This window comes from Miniopterus schreibersii, assembly GCF_964146895.1.
Source record: "Miniopterus schreibersii genome assembly, chromosome: 2".
NCBI classification, from domain to species: domain Eukaryota; kingdom Metazoa; phylum Chordata; class Mammalia; order Chiroptera; family Miniopteridae; genus Miniopterus; species Miniopterus schreibersii.
In genome coordinates, this window is record NC_138102.1 from 109,570,293 (window position 1) to 109,593,213 (window position 22,921).

General features: G+C 39.8%; 1 protein-coding gene and 1 pseudogene across 7 annotated transcripts in view; both read right to left on the bottom strand.

The window, feature by feature from the left end:
- Positions 1-22,921, bottom strand: part of CRADD (CARD and death domain containing adaptor protein) — a 178,323-nt gene that overhangs the window by 64,459 nt on the left and 90,943 nt on the right. The window lies entirely within an intron of this gene.
- On the bottom strand, positions 2,172-3,829 carry LOC308552822 (cilia- and flagella- associated protein 210 pseudogene; annotated as a pseudogene). The gene has a single exon. The product of its transcript is annotated as a cilia- and flagella- associated protein 210 pseudogene (transcript).

Below are 22,921 nucleotides of genomic sequence, written 5' to 3' on the forward strand. Positions count from 1 at the left end.
CTGGGTATGTACATCTTTCAGCCAGTGCTCCGAGACTACACAGTGGTTAGAGAGCAAAGCTCTAGACTCCTAAGACCTAAGTTTAGAAACTAGTTCTGCCATTCCCTAACTATGCAACCTTGGGCAAGTCACTTTACCTCTCTGTGCTTCAGCCACCTCAGCTTTAAAATGGGATTGCTGAGAGGGTTAAACATAAGTAATTAGGTATTTAAAGGGCAGAGCACAGTTCCTGGTATACAGTAACGCTCAGGAAATATTAACGACATTTATTATTTGTCCATTTTGATGCCTTCACTGGCATATCGAGAGGAAGAGTAAAATTTTGTCATTCAGCTTGAATATATTTAGTGCCTTGACTCTTGAAGGAAACAACAATGTCAGACACATTAGTATAATTTTTTTAAGATCCAGTCAGACATTTTTAGGGCATACATCATTATGTGGGAGCAGCCGTGAAGTACTGCACTGCAGATGTTTTGGAAAGTCACACAAAATCTTGTAAAGCAGCGGGTATGTCTCATTACCCTGCAGCAGTAATTTAGCCACGGGGCTTGCTATCGGTCCCTGACTGATGACTGCCATTTCTTCCATCTAGAGAAACACATCACAGATGACAGTGACATGGTTGCACATGCCCATGGGCACACATGGGTTTTGCAAATGCCAAAATAATTTTGCAAGAAAGTAAAGGAAATAGTGGCCTGGGGGGGAAGTTCAGTATTTTATTCATTTGTTTGTTTTGCTGGTCTTAAAGAATTTCTTTATTGAAATAGTCTTAAAAATATTTTATTACCACAGAAGAAATGAAATCAGCCATTTTCCTTTGGCCTCCATTTAGAGTAAAGATGATCAGCCCTGGCCAGTGTGGCTCAGTTGGTTGAGCGTCAGCCCACGCAGCACGAGGTCGCTGGTTTGATTCCCGGCAGGGCACATGCCCGGGATGCAGCGTCAGTGCCCAGCGGGGGCGCGCAGGAGGCAGCCAATCAGTGTTACACTCTCACATACATGGTTCTCTCTTCTGCCTTCCTCTCTCTCTAAAATAGTTTAAAATCGTTTTTTAAACTATTCTTTTAAAAAAAAATTCTAAAAAAAAGATGATCAAATATATGTTGTCGAAGACCAAGCATAAGTAAATGTTATTTGTGGCTTAAAGTTACAATTTACAGAGTTGTGCTTTTCATGAATATGAAGAAAATTGCTACACATTTCATTCTCATCGCCGCTTTGCCTTTGATTATGTCTTTGTAATTATGATAAGAAAGATATTTTGCATCTTTCTCAGACACATAACAAAGGTTATATAAAGATGCTACTCCACTTTATTTATTCTTATTTACTCATTGTTTAAAATTTATCCATAAACAAAATTTTAAACACTATAAAATGAAAGCACGAATACTGGGAAGCAGCACAAAATAATGTGTAAGAGCTTAGAACTGGTGACAAGTAGACATGCATTTGTGGGCAAGAAACTTAATCCCTCTAAACTTCAGTTTCCTCATCTGAAAATAATAAGAGTATATCCTATAAGACCAGGAGCACCAGAATCGTGCCTGGTGCAAACTGTTGCTCGGTAAATAATTTTTAAAGACATGGAAGGAATGAAAGGAATGTAAAAAGGAAGGGAGGGAAGAAAAGAGGGAGTGAGTAGCCATGACTCTCCCTCAGTTACACAAATAGTGGCTCTAATCCAGGCCTTTTGCTAGGATTCTAACCCTAAAATAGCACTTCATTTTTATTATGTAAATTTTCCATATTCAATAAAGTAGGGAGAAAATTAAAAACAACCCCCAGGACCACATCACCAAGCCTCAACACTTTTACCATTCTGATTTCATCAATTTCCCTAAACACGCTTTTCTTCTTTTGACAGAGAATTTTTAAAGAAAATCTCAGGCGTCGTAGCAATTAAATAGTAAGTGCTTCTAATAGGTAAGGACTTTTAAAAAGTATCATATCACCATTATTAATATCAATAAAATAATTTCTCAATAACATGTAATAAATAGAGTATGTTTCATTAAAAAAAGAAGAGAATTTTAAAGTTCTTTATGTTCAAATCAAGCTCCAAATAAGGTTCATACAGTGCATTTGGTTAATTGGTCCTTCAGTGTTTTTTTTTGGTTTTTTTTTAAATAATTAATCTCTCAATCTTAAAAATAAACTTTTTTCTACCATGTAAAACCTAGCCTTCCCTTAGACTTTTGAAAATTATTATATTTTGATCCCTGAGAGTTATAAGAAGGGAGCTGGACTCCAGAGAAATCATTTGCCTGATAGTTAGGTCTTAATCCACCTCTGTCCATAAAAGCTGGTCCATGGCCACCTCCGGGTCCTCCCTGTACAGATTTTACAAGTGGAAAAACATATTTACTTGTCGATTCAGACTCAAGTTCAATTACTTCTCTGGCATAATCTTGAAATTCTTTCTCCTCCTCAACCACAAGATCTTTAGTAAGTCTGCAATACTCTAGTTGTGCTTGTTTTTCTTGCTGTGCATTAAACTTATTTTTGGCCATTTGCTGAATATGGGCATCCTGAACTTCGAGGCGTTCTTTATCAGCTTTGCGTTTTTTCTCCTTTTCATGCTCTCAGAAAGCCTTATCTGCCTTCATGACAGCCAGCAAATGTTCTTTACCCTCTATTTTTCTTTGTCTTTCTTCTTCCTCTTTATTTTTCATCACAAGGTCTCTATATTCTTCAATCGCTTTTAATTCTGCTTTGTTTTTTTCATATTCTTCTTTTTCCCTTTTTTCCCATTCAGCGTCAGCTTCTTCTGTATCTCTAGCAATAATCAAATCTTCATTGTCGAGTTTCTGTTTCATTAGTCCACTCAGGAAGTTATTTATTCTTTCTCTACATTCCTCCATCAGCCTGTTTCAGCTTCTTTTTCTTTCCTCATTTGTGTCAGTCGCTTTTTTGCTTTGATAAATTTTCTAATCTTTTCATCTTCCTCCTCTTGCTGCTGCTGTTCTACAGCTTTGATGATATTTTTATCACTCATATGTTTAAAAAATAGTTTCCTCCTTTCGTTTATCTCTTCTTTTTTCTTTTCTAGTGTTTTTCTCATTTCTATTTCATATCATGAATTCTGTCGCTTTATTTCCTCAGTATCCTTTTCTTCACATTTTCTTCTTATTTCTTCTTCCTCTTCATGTTCCTTTATTTGTTTTAAATGATCGTTGGCAAGGGCCACTCTATCTCTGCGTCGTTTTGCTGCTTTTTCTTGTTCTTCCTTAAAAGCTTTTTCAATGTTGAGCTTCAATTGTTCCTCCCATTTTTTATCTGATTTTATTCTACTCTTTTGGTTTTCAATCTGTGCATCACGTTCTTTCATCACTCTACTAAGAATAAGTCCCGAATGGAAGTGTTTCACTCTTTCTGTCTGGTAAAATTGATATTGCTTTGCACGCTCAATGGCCTTTTTTCTTTCTCCCTGTTTTTGTATTGCTTCTTCCATATCAAGGATCTGTCTTTCTGCCTCTAGTTCTTTATCATGCTTCTTTTTGGCTTCAAGTTTCTGCTCTTTCATCCCTGCATAGGTATTAGTCCAATGTTTTACCACTTCTTGGGATCAGAGATGCATTTCTTTCTTTTCCTTTCTTTCTGCACGAAGGCTTGCTGCTTTTCTTGTCAAACTGTCAAGGCTACCTCGAATCCTTTCCCACTCATTGTGTGGAATTATGGTGACCTCCTGGAGATCTACTTTGCTAGGTAGAAGAGGTGGACAGAGAACTTGATCTTCTTTAGAGTTCTTTATTTCCGGGCCTTCCTTCGCCTGTCCCCTGCGCCTCCCCAACCGCACCAGCATCTCTGAAGAGGTGCCCATGGCGCTCTAAGGCTTGGGATAGCCCAGTCTTTTAATTTTTAAGAGTTGCCCCCTCCTTACTTTTTCCCCATAACAGTTACTTGCTCAAGAATTGGTTCATTTGTTTTATAGAACTTCCCACATTCAGGACCTGGCTGGTTTGTACGCTTGTGGTGGTATTTAACATGTACCCCTATCTTCTGTATTTCCCATAAAATGGTCATTAGATATGGAAGCCTACTGAGATTCTGGTTCAAATTTGTGGGGAGGGGATGTGGGCAAGACAATTTCCCAGGTGGAGCTGTTCCTTTTCTATCAGATCAGATCAAGAGGAATATAATGTTCCATTGTCCCACTGTTAGTGATGTGGAGACTGATCAGTGGGTTCAAGTGCTGTCAGGTTGTTTCTCCATTATAAAGTTCAAATTTCACCTAATGATTTGTACCCACTAATGATTGCTGCCTAGCTCCATTATTTCATGAGATGTTGCAAAATAGTGGTTTCCTACTTCTAGCATTTTTCTGCACTTAGCTGCAATTCTCTATAAAGAACATATCCTGAAGTACAGGCAATGTGTGTGTATAAAAGCGCAAGCTTTTATTTGTATTTTCTTTTCTTTCTTATGCTGTAAGTAGCATACTTTAAAATTCTACTTTACTTTTATCACTTAACAATAGATCCTGAAGATTATTACTTCATGGCAAAATGTAGAGATTTTCCTCATTCTTTCTTACAATTGTGTATTATTCCTCTTTATGAATGTACCATATAATTATTTAACAATTTCTGTATTGATGGATATTTGGGAAGTTTCCAGTCTTCAGCAATTACAAGCAATGTTGTAATAAATAAACTTGTATTATTTTTAATTTTTGGCACATTTAAATGAACTTTTCAGTCCTTTCATAAGTTAAATATGCCATCTTAAAAATGATATTTTAATACACTACACTTAATTAAAAAGAAGTTAACATCCAAGGTACAATATAGTGTAGAATGGGTGTATGTTTTTAAGTGTGATGCCATACACGCTTGCCATCACAGTCGGTCTCCTGGAGTGTGACAAAATGTGAATTTCTAATCCCAACCCTAGGTCTTCTGAACAGTCAAGTGAGGGGTTCCCTGATCTAGTTGGGATAGCAGTGTACTTAGACTCAGAAGACTGACATCGATCAGCTCTGGTTTCTTTAGGAAAGATTCCTTGTATGTTAGAAATAATAAATACCTTCCCTACCAATATCACAGGATTGCTAGGAAGTTCAAATTCAATTATGTATAAGAGAGCAGTTTGGAAACTAAAGTAGAATTTAAATGTTAACATCTAGCAATAGAAGGGCATCTGCTAAACCAGTATCACCTCCACCATTAACAAATATTCTACTCCTACCTTCAATCTTAAAAACAAAAATAAGGGCCTATCTTTTGTCCTTAAATGCCTACATTCCTTCATTGATTCATTTTGGAAGGTTCGTGTGAAAGAACTGGGTCAGTCAGAATCCAAAGTACACAGTGCTCTTTAGGAATAGGCACCTCTCTCTAGGACACCACAAGGCATGACAAGGATTTGGTCCAACATAGCGAGAAAAAAATAGCTCAATGCCACTAAGAGTCTTCCTTTGATTAACTTTATACAAAGGTGGAAAATGCCTGATGCTTCAGAAATCATTGCCAGTAATGACATACACAAAGAAAGAAAGGCCAACCATAAATGTCCTAAAGAAGAATTTGTTCTGCCATAATGTGGTGCATGGTGTACTTTCAGTCTGACTCTGTAAAGCCAATAAATCCAGACAGGTTCAGAGTCTGTCTACTTTTAAATGACAGGCAAAACCACCATAATTTTTGTCATCTTTCTAAAATAGAAGACTGTGCACTGTTTGGTGGCATTTTTTTTCTTAAGGTTCCAGAACAATCCCTACCATTCGATTGTGAAAGTCATTCCTCTACTATAGGGCTTGAAGTACCAGGTGTGGCCAGATAATACGCAGGGGTAAATATGAAAGCTTTGAGGAGAGGGGAGATGGCTGGATCGGTGGGAGGAAGCATGGACGCTTCCTAGGTCTACTGTGGGGAAAGTATCTTTAGTCAACATTTATTGAGGATTCAGAGAAATTTAGTAAGATGAAAAAGCTGTAGATAACCTTTCAACTGTTGGCTCTGAGTAAAGCATTAAACATCCATTTTTCAGAATGCATGCTAGGGGTTAGGTTGGGGGAGATAATTAAATTTAAATTGCCTCTTCTCTGAATCAAGAACATCAAGAATTTACTATTCACAGACGGCCAGGTGACACTGGGATCGGTGCCTGTGAAGTCAGAACCTCTATTATCTATGAGCTGTGGGCTCAGAATAGCCACAAACATAAAAGAGCACCCCTTTCTAAGTGAATGTTGATATTCTAAATGCACACTCAGATACAGAGCAAAGGGTGAAACAGAATGATGTCTTTTCACAAACAAGCCTCAATACCACTGTTTTGTGGTCAGGTGAAGTTTTATGCTCAGAGACTATACAAGCAGGGGAATTACTCACACCTCTCATTCTTAGTAAGAAAGGTGTCCTGAAGGAAAGGGGATTTTTGAAGGCTCATACATCTCTGTAAAGGAGGCCAACTGACAAAGGTGGACAGGGAGGATCCGCCCAGCCCAGACTGTGGCTTGGAGGTAGAAGATAAGGCCCAGGCAGGGATGGACAGGGGATTTGCTGACACTGACTGGAGAAACAGGTAGAAAATGGGAGGCCGGAGGGGAAGGAGGAATGAATGGGAAGGAAATCATCAGTAAAACCCAACCTATGGATGAGTCTTAAATTAGGATTGAGGCTCTTGGCCTTTATTCAAAATAATACTTAACGTTTACTGAGGGTTTCACCATGTTCTATTTAAGGGATTTTATGTGGATTACATCAATAATCCTGTGATGTTGGTACTATTCTTCCTCATCTTCACTTTTCAGGTGAGGGAACTGAAACCCAGAGGTAACTTATCCAAGGCCACACAACTAGGAAGCAGCAAAAGTCTGTATCTGAACCCTGGCATTGACTCTAGTGCCCACGATTTCAACCACCTCTCACTGCTGCCTCTCGGGAAGGAAAGAGAGAGAGTTCCGGTTGAGTACACTGAAGGAGAATGACACAATTCGCCTGGCAAAAAGACGAACTCTTCTGTAATGCTCAGGCCTGCTCTGGGAAGAAACAGGAGAGACAGAGACTAAGTTATGACGGTGGAAGGGATCAATGGGAAAAAAAGAGGGGCATCTATAACACTTTCAAGAAAGACAAATTTTTTAAAACAGGACTAAGTTATGATCAGTGAAGTGGGAAATGGCCTGGTTTTGACTAAAGGGTTAAGTAGGGCTGAAAACTGGGGACATTTGATAACACGATTCCAACTTCAGTATTCTTTGAAAAGTGGTGTGCCAAGGATCCACCCCAATCTGTGCTTTGGGTAAGAGAACAGCAGGTGAGGAAGGACAGGGATGATGGAGAGAAATAAAAGAGCAATGAGGAGGCACAATCCAGGGAGGCTACATGGTTTAATGGAAGGACTGCGAGATTTGGAATCAGGGACACTTGGGTCAAACCTTGGTACTTTCAGGTGGTTTTTTTTATTTTAAGTTTACCTTTATTGTGGAAAATATTACAAATGTCCCCTTTCTTCCCCATTGATCCCCCCACTCTGTATCTCTCTCTCCAGGCCCTTACCCCACTATTGTCTATGTCCATGGGCTATGTATACATGCATATAAATTTTTATGTTAATCTCTCCCCACCCACTCACCAACCCACTCCTGCCTTCCCTCTGAGATTCATCAGTCTGTTCCATGTTTCCATGTCTCTGGATCTATTTTATTCTTCATTTTATTTTGTTCATCAGATTCCACATATGAGTAAGATCATGTGACTCTTGTCTTTCTCTGACTGGCTTATTTTGCTTAGCATAGTACTCTCCAGGTCCCACCACACTGTCTCAAAGGGTAAAGGATTCTTCGTTTTTACGGCTGCATAATATTCCATTGTGTAAATGTCCAAGAATATGCTTGATATGATTTCAATCTTCTTGAACTTGGAGAGACTTGTTTTGTGTCCTAACGTGATCTATCTTTGAGAATGTCCCATGTGCACTTGAGGAGAATGCCTGTTCTGTAGCTTTCAGCTGAAATGTTCTGTAAATGTCAATTAAATCCACCTAATCTAGTGTGTCATTTAGAATCACTGTTTCCTTGTTGATTTTTTGTCTGGAATATCTATCCAGTAAAGTCAGTGGGGTGTTAAAGTCCCCTTCTATGACTGTTTTGCTGTCTATCTCTCCTTTAAAATCCTTTAGAAGTTGATTTGTTTTGTTTTGTTTTTTCCAGCCTGTGTGAGTCTTTTGTTCTGAGGTAGGCCTCTTGTAAACAAGATATATTTGGGTCTTGTTTTCTTATCCATTCAGCTACCCTATGTCCTTTGATTGGAGGATTTAATCGATTTATATTTAAGGTTATTATTGATAGGTACTTATCAACTGCCATTTTATTTCTTTATACCTATGTTTCTCTTCTCTATTTCAACTTCTTATTACAGTCCCTTTAACATGTCTTGCAATGCTGGTTTGGTGGTAATAAATTCCTTTAGCCTTTCTTTGTCTAGAAAGCTCGCTATTTCACCATCTATTTTGAATGACAGCCTTGCTGGACAGAGTAGTCTTGGTTTCAGATCCTTGTTTTGCATTACCTTGAATACTTCATGCCATTCCCTTCTGGCCTGTAGAGTTTCTGATGAGAAATCACCTGACAGCCTTATGGGAGCTCCTTTGTAGGTAACAGATTGCTTTTCTCTTGCTGCCTTTAACATTCTGTGTCTTGAATTTTTGGCATTTTAATTATGATGTATCTGGGTATGGGCCTCTTTGGGTTCTTCTTGCTTAGGACTCTCTGTGCCTCCTGAACTTGTGTGACTTTTTCCTTGACCAAGTTAAGGATTTTCTGCCATTATGTCTTCAAACAGGTTCTCTAACCCTTGCTTACTTTCAACCTCTTCTGGCACACTCCTATGATGCAAATATTGCTATATTTCATGTTGTCCCACAGCTCCCTTAAACTGTCCTCCTGTTTTTTAATTGTTTTTTATATCTGGTTCTCTGATTGAGTCATTTTTTCCTACCCTGTCTTCTAATTCACTGATCTGATCCTCAGCTTCCCCTAATCTGCTATTTATTCTTTTCCGTTTTGTTTTTATTTCTACTATGCCATTCTTAATTTCCTTCATAGTTTCTATATCATTTTTCATGCTGTTGAGCATCTTTATGATCAGTATTCTGAGCTCTATATTTGATAGATTGCTTATCTCCATTTCATTTAGCTCTTCTTCTGGAGAATTGTTTTGTTCTTTCATTTGGGGCTTGTTTTTTTGTCTCCCCATTTTGTCTGCCTGTTTCGATTTGTTTCTATGTATTAGGTAGATCTGCTAGGACTCCCAGTCTTTTGCATGGTCTCTGGTACAGGCCAATGTCAGATGTTGCTTGTGACTCATTTTTAGTACCCTGTTTGAAGTTTTCCACACTCCACAGCTTCTGGTTTCCTCTGCTGGGGCTGGGCGTGTTTGGACAGGACCAAGATGTGCACGAAGGCCTGCTTTTCTAAGCCCTGGGTCCAGAAGCAAATCAGGCAAAGACTCAAAGCACCCAGAGGCTATTACTCAGTCTCTTAAGGAGCCTCAGGCTGTAGAAACTCCACAGGGTGGGGCCAGAGGTTTTCCAGCAGGGTGGAGGAATTTCTTCTACCTCAGACAAAAGCTGCTTAGAATGTAAATGTCTGCCAGAGAAAGATGTCCTCTGCCATATGGGGGAATGACTCAGCACTGGGGTCCAGAGGTCCAGATGGGTGCCCTCTGAGATCTATTCCCCGCCCAGTCCCCTTGGATTCTCCTCATACTGCTCTAGTTCACTGTGCCTTCCCGATGGCAGAGACCAAGGTGAGTGGCTCCATAGAAAAATTTGTGTGTTGGTCCTTTAAAAGTGTGCCTGCATTTCCAGCTGTCTCTCCCTGGCAGACAGAAACCCTGCTGCTTTTCACAGCTAGATGTTATGTGGGCACCTTTCTCAGTTCTGGTGCTCTCGGCCAGGAAGCCCAGCGTGGGGTTTAGACCCCAGAGTTCTCAGTGGGAACCCCATAGAGCTGAGATATCCCTCTGGACCTTCAGCTGCTGCCCGTGGGAGCCCAGCCAGCCCTCTCACTCTTCCACACTTCCTACCAGTCTGTGCGGTCTCCACTTTAGGTCCTTGGTTATGAGGGTGCTCTCCAGCTAGTCTTCAGTTGCAATTGATTACTCACCGTGTTTTTTCTATATTTTAGTTGTAATTCCAGTTTGGTCCTGGGAGAGTGTCAGTGTAGCTTCCACTTTATCTGCCACCATCTTGTGTCGATCCAATTTATTTCTATGTAACAATGTGTAAGGTAGCTCTGTGTCTTTGTTTCCATAACAGTAAAATATAAAATTTTTAACTGAAAGCAGTATATATTATTAAATAAATAATACATGCAAAGCGCTAGCAAAGTGCTTGGCATATATGAGGTAATCCAAAAATATTGAGACTCAAAATAAAACAAAACCACATGCCAGCTGCTGCTTCTTAGGATGGGGAGACTGACAGGAAGGACTTCCAAACTGGCACAACAGGGAGGCATGTCTACGGCAATATCACAACTACCATGAATGGTACCTGCATGCTCCATTTGCCACATGTACACTAGGATACTAATGTCTGTACTGATCAATCCTGTCTCCATAAGGATCTTCCACTCTATAGCAAAAAGAGTTTGCCTGTTCATTCATTCCTCCTTTTGTTCATTCAACAATTGTTATAGCCACAGAGCTTGGCTAGGAAATCTGCACCAATGAGGAGATGTGGGGGAGGGGACCATCATAATGTCTATGGAGCTTTGTGATCATCAGCCCAGTGGCTACAGCAGCCGGGATGTAAGTACAGTATAACAATGGCTAAGTCACACTCCATAATTGCCCTCACCGAGCTTACACTCAATCTATTAGGAAAGACACACATGAATACATTTTTACAACTCAGTCTAATCACTGCTATGAAGTGCTTTAGAAAAGGGACACAAAAGAGACAAAATCCTATAAAAGATTTCATAACTGTCTATACCATCACGATTAATGTCCCACAATTCTGATAGTAGGGCAAGGCCATCTGATAGTTACTCCAATATTACTCTTCACAAAATTTACTAAACAACATCAGTCCCTTGTTTGTTTTGTATTGTTAAGCACCAAGTGTGCACTGAACATCATAAAACTATTTCCTATTATATTTTTCAAATGCTGATGTTGCCATGGAATTCACCCAAAGTCTGGTCTTGAAGACCAGCTATAGCTCCTGGCAATGTTTTGTTTCAACAATAAAATAAAATCCTGTTAATCCCATTACTTTAGGTATTTATTCATTACTGTGGAGAAATGGCCTGTTTTCACAGTACCACAACTTGTTTTGAAAAAGTGAATTCTGACTGCAGTTCTTTATCCTGGCAAAAATCTCACAAGCATTGCTTCCTACCTACAGGGCAAGGTTAACTCCATTTTATTTCAAACTTCAGCAAAGTTTTAATCTCAACACAGTCAGGGTATATGCAAACAGATGCCTAACTAAAACTTAGTTTTTCTTCTTTGAAGATTAATAAAAAGAAAACCACTTAGAAAAGTGCTATTATAAGAGCAGGCAGTGGTGGTAACCAGTCATTTCACTGTAACAAAATAAAGGGTCCCTAAAATAGATGCATTGTCCAAACACCCATCCACTTTGAATAACCAAAGCAGCAATTACTCTTCAGAACTTGAGATGGCACAGCTTTTTCTTGGATAATAATAGTACCACAACAAAATAGTCTTTGATTTCCAAGACTTTGAAAGTACCCACGGGCTATCCTATTTCTGACTATGTGTGAAACAGAAATGTCTGTAATCGTAAAATCTTAGAGTGAGAAGGTCATCTTCTCTAATATCCTATCCAATGTATGAATCTCCTCTTTATATCTTGAACAGATACAATCTCTATGTGAACTTTTCAATTATTAGAAAGCACTTCATTATATTGATGTGAAATGTCTCTATTTGTATCTTCAAACTACTGTTCCCACTTTAATCTATCAGACATTACACATACCATGTCTAATTCCTCCTCAAGTCTCAAAAGGTAAAGCAAAGATTAAAGCCCAAAACAAGTAAGGATATGTCTAACTCCTTTAAAGGACTTCAAGTCACTAAGCCAACATGAATTATACATATTCTAGGATGCTGAAGGAACAGATAGATATGTACTGTATAAAGAGTATAAACAGGAATCAAAAAAAAGGCAAACAATCCTGTTCATATTTTAGGAAGAATGGAAGAGTTTGATTCCCTAAATCATAGATCAATGAACTTGATGTGGATCCCTGGCAAAGATTAAGAACAAATTATTACACAGATCAGCATTTCCCAAACTGTGCTATCATGAGATGATAGCTATTAACTTTTCCAGCATCTTTAGAGTTCTTCAGAAAACAGCTTGAGGAATGCTGACATAGATCATTCCTAAGCACTGAGAAGGCAATAAATACCAGGAACCACCAGGTGTTTACCAGGAACAATTCAGGCCAAAAACTTGCATTTCCTTTTTTATAGAGTTGTTATGTGGACAGACAGGGGGAATGCCATAAACAAACATGGTCTTTTAATTTCAATAGAGCTTGTCTGTCTAAAGTAGTTCAACCAAACATGAATCTATCCAACTGAACCTAGATTAATTCAATTTATTTATATGCCGTGTGGAATCATCCTTCAAATGATAGGGTTACCAGTTAACTGACTACGGAAGGGAGGCAGGAAAGAAAGAGTTAATTTGGGATGCTTTGTGAATCTATGCTGCTTCCTAAGGACACGTACTTTCATTTACAATTCACTTGCATAACATAATCTCAAATGTGCTAAGGACCAGCAGCTCTTTGCTCTAGATAGTCCTAGGTGAACCTTCAAAAAGAAATCAAGACAGTCTGTCTGTTTTTCTTATCATTTTGATATTCCATTTTCCTTGTTTCCCCATGATTACACACTGTGGCTCTTCAATACCATTTCCTGGGTTTTGTTTGCTTATATGTCTTACAACATAACTTAAGCTATCCTGTTTAAAATAGCTAGGCCTGGGAGTAGGGGTGTCCAGTCAAAAGAGTCAGATTTTGAGGCAAGTCAGACCAGGATCTTAGTCCTAGCCCATTACTTACTGGCTATGTCATTTGAGGTTTGTTATTAAATCTTCCTAAGCCTCAGTGTTCTCACCTGTAAAATGGGGTTGATCGCAATAATGCCTACCATGCGTAGCTGCCGTTAGCACTAGGAAAAAAGTAACTAAATTTTCTTTCCTAGTGCTCAGTCCTGAGTAGAAACTTAACAAATTGTAGTTGCAACTATTACTAGCATTGCCAATCTTGTGTGCTTCAATTTACCCTTATCCATGTTTCTGTTACACATTCCAGGTTGAATGAAGATCACTCTCTTTGATAGAGAAAGAGAGAAGCAGCCAAAAAGTTGAGTAGGTCTGCTTTTCATCATGTTAATATTATTCCATCTGCCCCAAGCAATGAGCTTAGCCTTTACTTGTTCTTGTTTTGAACACAGCTTTAAAAAGCCCTTTTCTGTTGTCTTTAGCATTCTCCCAGCCTCCGCTCAGTCTGAACATGAGCTTTACAGGTATTTTCTTACTGGTTTTATGCCCCTCTTCTGAACTTGTCCTTGAACATGTGCTTGCCTTTCAATCTTCTATACATGTTCTCTTAATATCCAAGCCCATCAAAAACTTCCTGTTCTTAATGGGTCCCTCCCTTTTTTCTTCCTAATTAAAACAAGTTACAATTTTGCTGTAAAAATTTTCTTTTCTTCCTTTCTCTTTCCTCCCTCCCTCCCTCCCTCCCTCCTTCCCTTCCTTCCTTCCTTCCTTCCTTCCTTCCTTCCTTCCTTCCTCCCTCCCTCCCTCCCTCCCTCCCTCCCTCCCTCCCTTCCTTCCTTCCTTCCTTCCTTCCTTCCTTCCTTTCTCCTTTCTACCTTTCTTCTTGTAATTTTGCTGTAAGAATTTTCTTTTCCTTTTTTTTTCTTTCTCTTTCTCCCTCCCTCCCTCCCTCCCTCCCTCCCTCTCTCTCTCTCTCTCTCTCCCCTTTTCTCCCTTTCTCTCTTCTTGTACTGTCTTTTCTTTCCAAGTCTCTGGATGTTGAAAAATACCTATCCTTTCTCTAAAATATATTTTCTAAAGTCACTGTTACTATATGTTTATGCTCAATTTTCCTTTCTTTTGCAGTTATAAAAATAATACAATTGTGGTTACTCACTCCCAAGGTTTAGTCAATTCTACTTCAATAAACAGTTTTTCTAGTTGGTAAGAACTAAGTTCAGAGCAGTATTTCCATCTCATTGTTTCCTCAATCTGTGGTTTAAACAAAAGAAAATGACAGGTAGCCTCTTGATTTCCATGGATTTAAATACACTTATCAGACACTGAAAAAGTTAAAGTCCTCATCAATGACTATATCTTGGCTTGTGGCAATATTGATATTCAGCAGCCTCTAAATATGTGCGATATCATCAACCAGCAAAATAAGACACTCACTTTCCACACGAACCTATAGTAGTTGTTCAAGCATAATGAAAATGTTTTGGCTCCAATACCAAGAGAACAAGCTGTGCTTTGAAGTGAAGTCATAACAGTTCAGTCACAATTTCTAAGGGGGCCTGCAAAGGATGACACTTTATACTCCCAACTCAGTAAGTGGTGGAAACACCTTACTCTTACATTCTTTTTTGTTTGGTTTTATTTATTTGGGGTTTTTAACTTTTTCTTAATTGAGAAATAACTGACATAAACTCTCTTACATTCTTGAGTCTTCCTGTGAATTCATTGCTACTTTCAAAATTCTAACACAGAAAAACAAAAAGAAATTCTAATACAGGCCATAACATATTACCTTTAAAATGTTTTTAAGAGAGCCGAAAAAGTAAAACAAACAAAAACCCAGCGTGGCTCTGTGGAGTGGTTAAGATTTAGTTAATAGCCAGAAATAAAGAACAATTTTAATAATCTTATAGTTTAATTTGTTAAATTTTAATTCTTCACTTATTGAATAAGAGGGAATTCCATGAGAGAGGAATTCAGCTAAACATACTGCTAAACATACCAAAGTTTTCCCAAAGGCCTAGATATTGAAATATTCCAAGTAAAATCTCTAAGTCTGGTAAGTATAACTGAGTTTAATTACTCCTCAGTTAACTACAGGCTTTAGGCTAAGAATAGCAATAAATATAAAAATATCCTCCAGTTGTTATTCAACTGGTACGCATGAGCCAGAATTACTCTCTTCCTTTCCCTCATGCTCTGAATCATCAACGAAATTTTCTCTCAATGCTAAAAGTTCTTTAGCAAGTTAAAGTAAAATCAGAGGCAAAGTTATTTCTTAGGTTTAAAAGTAGGTGAGATTCCTGTTTACATCTTATTCAACGCAAAGACTTATAGTTTAATATCCATCGTTTATTCTTTTTATCTTATGGGTCTTTTTTTTAATTGATTTTAGAGAGAGGAAGAGGGAGGGAGAGAGAGAAAACCATCAACGTGAGAGAGAAATATCAATTGGTTGCCTCCCGAACATGCCCCGACTGGAGATTGAAACTGACACCTTTCAGTGTACAGGACTATGTTCCAATCAACTGAACAAGGGCCCATCGTATATTCTTAAATGAAGTTTTCAGAGAATAAAACATATTCAGGGTAGTAAATCAAATACAGTGACCAAGAAAGACTTCTACCTGATACAAAATAATCTTGCCATTAGGTCAAACAGATCCACACATGTGCTGTGCCTGCCCTCTAAAGTAAACCGTTGGAGTGTGGTGATTGCTGGGAGGAGGGGAAAATGAAGGAGAAGACAGGGAGGAATAAATGGTGATAGATGTGACTTGACTTGGGGGAGTGAACACACAATACAGTGTACAGATGATGTGTTTGTAGAATTATGCACCTGAAATAATTTTGAGACACTGTCATTACTAAGGTTTTGGATGTTATAGTTTGATCTGATCTATGCTACAGAGCCAGACTGTGGGGAATGAGAAGTAAAGAGTTTGCTCAAAAAGGCACAATCACACAGAAAACTGGGTTTCTGAAAAAAGCTGTGTTGATTTCCCTTTAGCTTTCTGTTTACTGTAAGATTAACCCTCTTTCCCTTGAGCTAAACTTTATCAATCAGTGCAACTCAGAGGCCACTTATAATCATAACTTCCTTTTAAAAATTCTTATCATGATATTCACTAGCACACACATTCCAAAAGAACAGTCACTTCCACTCTGTGCAAAAGCTTAATTGCTGAATTTAAAACTGACTGCTTGCACTTATGCACAAATGAGGGCCTCATTGTTCTTTGTGACCCTAGGTCTTTCTTCTCTTCTCCTTGACTCAGCAGCTGAGCTCAGCTTCCCCTGTCTGACCTTCCTTTTCCAAATGCTAGAGCTCAGCAGGCATTTCTAGGTCAGCAAAGGAAACTATTACTGCCTTCTAGAACAGTACCTTCTGTGTATTCCAAGGATTGAGCAAGGACAAGGAGTCAGTAATTCAGTGCACTAACCCCCATCCTCACCCTGACTAGGGCATGTCATTAACTGCCTCTTGTCTCCATTGTGCTGGGAGGGAAAAAGCCCACCACCATCCACCTCTGTAGCTGGCTATCATCAGCCACCAGGCCAGAGGAACGCCATCCATATCCAAATTCCCTTCAACACTACTATAGCATTGTCTTTCATGCCATGCTTTTCACAACTACTTCGTTTTTTCAACAGCTTTACTGACATAATTCATATACCATAAAATTCACCCATTTAAAGTGTTCAACTCAATGGTTTTTATTATATTCACAGAGTTGTGCAACCATCACCATAATCTAATTTTAGAAGATTTCATTAGCCCAAAAAGAAACCCTGTACCTATTAACAGTCACTTGGAAAATCTCCCCTTCCCCCACACCTCCCCAGCCCTAAGCAATCACTATTATACTTTCTGTCTCTCTGGATTTGTCTATTCTGGATTTTTCATATAAATATGTGTGGTATTTCTGACTGGACTTTTTCACTTAACATAAAGCTTTCAAAGTTCATCCATCTTATAGCTTGTATGAGTACTTCATTCCTTTAATTGCTGAATAATATTCCATTGTATGTGTGAATTCAGAGAAAATTCATTTGATGTAAACACACAGAAGGAATTTATCTGCTGCAAAAGATTTCCCATTGGTCAACTGAGGGCCAAAATTTCATAAATAATAACAGCCTAGAGGCCATTTGCTGACAGGGGCTTCTCACATGCTTTGTACAACAGGAAGAACCTCACACTGCACTCTTGGCTTCCCCACTATGCCTTGCTCATTTCTGCCATCTGAATCCACTATACTATGAGGCAGTTCCAGGTTTTGACTTTTGACGAATGGACTAAGACATGCCCTGTCCAAACAGAACGGCTCCTTGACCAGTCAGGATGCATAATGCCAACCAATCAGAACTGTGCAATTCAGACCAATCAGAAGTGTATGAATTTGGGTACTTCACTAACATAAAATGGACCTAACTGGGAACCTGGGCAAAAACTTACACTATAAAAGGCAGCCTCGGGGATGGAAACAAGATGGCGGTGTAGGCAGCAGCTGCACCCGCCACCTCCCGCAACCACATCAAAATTACAACTAAAACACAGAACCACCATCACTCAGAGCCTCCTGAAATCTAGCTGAACAGAAGCCCCACAACCAGGGAACTGAAGGAGCATCGAGACCAGTAGGAGGGGCTGAGACATAGGCTGATCGGGCTGAATGGCGGAGACGCGGCCACGGGACCACACCCGGTGCCACTGTTTAAACCCAGGAGGAAATCTCGGCTGTGGAGGTTTCATGGAGGAGTAAGGGGTCCCAGCCCCACATCAGGCCCCCAGCCCAGGGCTCCAGGACCAGGAAGAAAAATTCCCACAACTTCAGGCTGTGAAAACCAGCGGGGACTGTCGCTGAGGGTCTCGGAGGGTACGGGAGCCCCAGGCAGCTTCTCCTAAAGGGCCAACACACGAAATCGGACGCCCTCCCTCTGAGCCCCAGCGCTGGGCAGCGGCTTTGAAAGGAACCTGGGACACTTGGGGAGGAACTGACCTGCCTGAAATTGGGATGAGAGGGGGAGGGGCAGCTTCCTCCCAGGCGGAAGAGCTGGCAGAGGCCATGGCTTCTTCGGGGAGTCCTCACCGCACACAGCCGGCAGGCAGGCGCCATATTTGAATCGCCAGCACCTGACCCACACCTTTGGTCCCGCCCCGGGATTCCCGGAGGCCCCGCCCCTCCCCACCTGCAGCTCATCCAGGCCATTTCCAGTGGCTTTTCTGTGCAAGTGGCCTCTTAAGCCTCATGCTTAGGACGTTCCTAAAATCTCTCCAACAAACAGCAGCGTGCCCCCTTTGTCTTGATAAGTGGACCCAGGCCTGGCACTAGCGGCAGCTGCATTGGCCCATAGCTTGGCCTCTCCTGGGCTCCTCCAAGCCCAGCACAAGTAGCAGCCAACTACAGTTTGCTGTGTAGCTCATGCTGGGTGGCCCTGGGCAAGGCACTGCCAGAGGCTGACTTTGCACCTCCAGGGAGGCCTCAGAGACAGTGCACCCAGTGGTCATACTTGACTATGTTGGATTACAACCCTACCACATCCATAAGTGACACACTCAAGGGGCGCACTTGGTGAACACCACAACTCCGCTGAAGCAAGGCCTGCTCCATAGGGGTGTCTCCAGCATAGCAGCTCTTTGGCTATAGTTGCAGCTGGTCCTCACAGCTGATTGGTCTGGGGGTCAATTCCTCCCAGTGACGCCAACAGTAACCAAGGTTCAACTACAACAGGACAGTGCACACAGCCCACACAAGGGAGCACCCAGAAGGCCCAGCTCAGGTGACTGGGGAGACTGAGCCACTGGAACCTGCAGGACACCTATTACACAAAGCTACTCTACAAATTCCAGGAGACATAGCAACTCTACCTAATACATAGAAACAAACACCTGGAAGCAGCCAAAATGTGGAGGCAAACAAACATGTCACAAAGGAAAGAACACAAGAAACTGCTATAAGAGGAACTAACAGATACAGAGTTCAGAATTTTGTTTATAAGGATGCTCAACCATATTAGTAAGAGTTTTACGAAAAGAACTGAGAAAATCCATGACATAATAAAGTACCAATTTGAAATGAAGGCTACAGGAACTGAAATGAAGAATAATTTACAGGGAATCAACAGTAGAGTAGAGAACACTGAGAATCAAATCAGCAATTTGGAACATGAGAAAACAAAAAAATACCCAACCAGAAGAGCAAAAAGAAAAAAGAATCCAGAAATATGAAGATAGTATAAGGAGCCTCTGGGACAACTTCAAGAGGCCCAACATTTGTATTATTGGGGTGCCAGAAGGTGAGGAAAGAGAGCAAGAAATTGAAAACCTATTTGAAAAAATAATTACAGAAACTTCCTCTACCTGGGGAAAGAAATAGACTGACAAGTCCAGGAGGCACAGAGAGTCCCAAACAAGAGGAACCCAAAGAGGCCCACAGCAAGACACATCATAATTAAAATGCCAAAGGCTAAAGACAAAGAGACAATCTTAAAAGCAGCAAGAGTAAAGCAGTTAGTTACCTACAAGGGAGCACCCATATGGACTGTCAGCTGATTTCTCAATAGAAACTGTGCAGGCCAGAAAGGAGTGGCAAGAAATATTCAAAGTGATGAAAAATGTGGTACTATAACCAAGACTGCTCTACCCAGCAAAGCTATCATTTAGAACTGAAGGTCAGATAAAGAGCTTCTCAGACAAGGAAAAGCTAAAGGAGTTCATCACCACCAAACCAGCACTACAGGAAAAGCTGAAGGGTCTTTTTTAAGAAGAAGCTAATGAACAAAAGAATCTGATGAACTAAATAGATCCAGAGACATTGACGCATGCAACAGACAATCATATTTCAGAGGAAAGAGAGAAGGGGGGTAGAGGGTAGGAAGAGATTAACCAAAGAAGTTATATGCATATATGCATAACCCATGGACACAGTCAATAATGGGGTGAAGGCCTGGGGAGGGGGTGGGAGTAAGGGGGAGGGGGTCAATTGGGGGGAAAAAATGGGATGCCTGTAATACTTTCAACAATAAAAAAAAAAAGGCAGCCTCCCCTTTTTCTCAGTAGAACACAATTTAGGTTGCTACCTGAATCTCTGTCTCCCTGACTGCAGCTCCTTTTGTTCAAATACATGCTTTTATCTTTATACATATATATACATATACATACATATATATTTATATCCCATTTTGTTTATCTATTCAATAGTCAATGAACATTTAGGACGTTTTCACTTTGGGGCTGTTATAAATAATGCTGCTATATAAAAGTTTTAGGGTGAATATATTCATTTCTCTAGGTCACCACTTATTTTTAGCAGGCTCTCTCCTCTCTGCCTCCTCTTCTTTGGCCCCATGTCCAGGATTGAAAAACACTTGGGAGGGGGGACAGAATTCACATATACTGTGAATAGAATGAAAATAAGTACAGTCTTTCTGGAGGACAATTCACCAATATCTATCGAACTTTTAAATACATGTACTTTTTGATCTAGGAACTCCAACTGCAAGTTTCTGCAAATACCACCACAAGTTTACAGATGGCTACAAGGATGTTCTTTGCAGCAGAGTATGTAATAAATAGCAAAGGATTAAGAAAGTAAATTTAAAGATTGTTCAATAAGAATCATATAGAAGCAGTATAGGGACAACTATTCTGTTGATTAATAAAAAAAAAGGTAGAACTACGTAGTAGTATGACAAGCTATCCCACATATTAATCAAAAAAAGCAATTTACAGAAAAATGCATATATTAAATGAGTTCTCTTTTATTAAAAAGGATGTATCTGGGGTATGTATGTAAGTCCAAATAAAATGTCTACAAATATACTTTTTTTAAAAAGAGTATTAAAGGTTTAGGGAAAGAGGGACAATTACTTTACATTTTTATATGTTTTTTGTACAACTTCAGTTGTTACTATAAGAATGTTTTTAGGCCCTAGCTGGTTTGGCACAATGGTTAGAGTGTTGGCCGGCAGACTGAAGGGTCCCAGGTTCAGTTCTAACCAAGGGCACGTACCTCAGTTGCAGGCTCGATCTCCAGTCAGGGAGAACTCAAGAGGCAACCAATCGATGTGCCTCTCACATCGATGTTTCTCATTCTCTCTCTCTCTCTTCCACTTTCTCTGAAAAGCAATAAAAAAAATATCCTCAGGTGAGGATTAAAAAAAAAAGGAATGCTTTTAGAATTTAAAATGTATATTTTAAAACAATACTAATTCTCATGACACCCTATTGTGACTATGTTATGGGAAGGTGTGAGAAAATGAATGCCAAGGAGAGAAGAAACACAGGAAAAAGGAGCCTGGGGTGCTGAAAACAAACAACTCAGGCTTCCTAAATGATCAGGAACAGCACTAATCTAACCTCCCAAGTGAAAAGCATCACAGGAACCTGACTCCAGCCTGCATTCTCAGCCAAGCAATATGGCACTATGGGAGGACAGACATCAGACAAACATGATACCTGAGATGTCAATTCCCAAGCATTTCCAACAACTCTACAAATCCGGGCTCTAAATAGTACCTCTCAGAGAAAATTTTCTGAAAATCAAGCCCCCCAATCCAAACACATATAAATGCTCTTGCGTCCTCCACAGTGTGTGTGCCCCTCTTTGTTCCAACTCATAGTTTCCTGGTGTTTCATGCATCTCACCCACACCGCTATAAATTTTTTTAAGGGTCAGTACCTAACCAAAAAGTATGCAAAGCCCATTGGGCCTAGGAGGATGACATCAAGAACTTGCTGGCTCACAAGAAAATATTTTTTGATGATGACTGACCTGTATCCAAAAGATTATTTTATGTAATTATTGACTGGTAAAAACTCAACAAAGTGACAGGTGAATGGTAAATGTGAGTGCTAAATGCTAATTTAACACAGGAGACTTAATCATGGTTTTGTGGGGGTTTTTGTCTGGTTTTCTTCTCTTATTTTTCCTCAATGCACAGCTACCACCAGCCAAGATTATCTACAACAATATACAAATATATACACAAGTGTATATGATTCAGAGTAGATCAAATTTCCAATAAATTCTAACCCATTCTTTAAAATCCAGTTCAAAGATCCACTTACTTCCACCACAAAGCTTCCTTTACTCCCTCTCCCTCAGCACCCCAGCAGCTGTTCACTTCATTATTGCTTCCACTGCACTTTCATTTTATGTAATAATTATTATTTAAATATTTGACACTTTCCTTAGTCTGTAAACTTCCTGTCTTAATTACTGCTGCATCCGCATCCTCTTATATACTTTGTTACATAATAGAAGGGGGCTGGGGAAAGGTTGCTTAAACACATGAGTGGGTGAGTGAAATTGAATTCTCACTCTCAGTCCCAAATGAGAGGCAGTGGTGCCTTCCGGGGCTCTCACTGCCATAAAATACCTAATTCCTCCTTCCAAAGAAAACTGAAGTCTACCAATAATGACCAGAATAACTTATTTTTAAACTCCTCATCTTCATGTGCCAAAAGGCAAGGGCAACCCTATGGCACAAAACAAAGAATAATGTTTCAAATAATTAAACACAGAATAAACAGCAGCATTTGGGAGAAGCAGATTCAGCTTCTCTAGTCCTGCCACTAATAGCTGGAAGATCTTGCATAGGACACTAAATTCTCTAGGGCCCTCAAGCTCCTCATCTATAAAAAGACAGGATAAAACTTGCCCCCTTCTATGGCCCCTATCAGCTCTAACATTCTAGGAGTCCATGAAAAGGAAAATGAACAAAGAATCCAACCATTTTTTCTTTCTTTCATTTACTCAACAGATATTACTGGATGCTAGTAGTGAAGGACTATGTGTTCACCAAAAAAACCTATTTTGTTTTCCTTCTGAGATATATATTTCCCAGGCTCACTTGAAAGTAGTAGGCACATCTATGGAACTGCATTCTGGCCAATGGGATGTGAGTGGAAGTG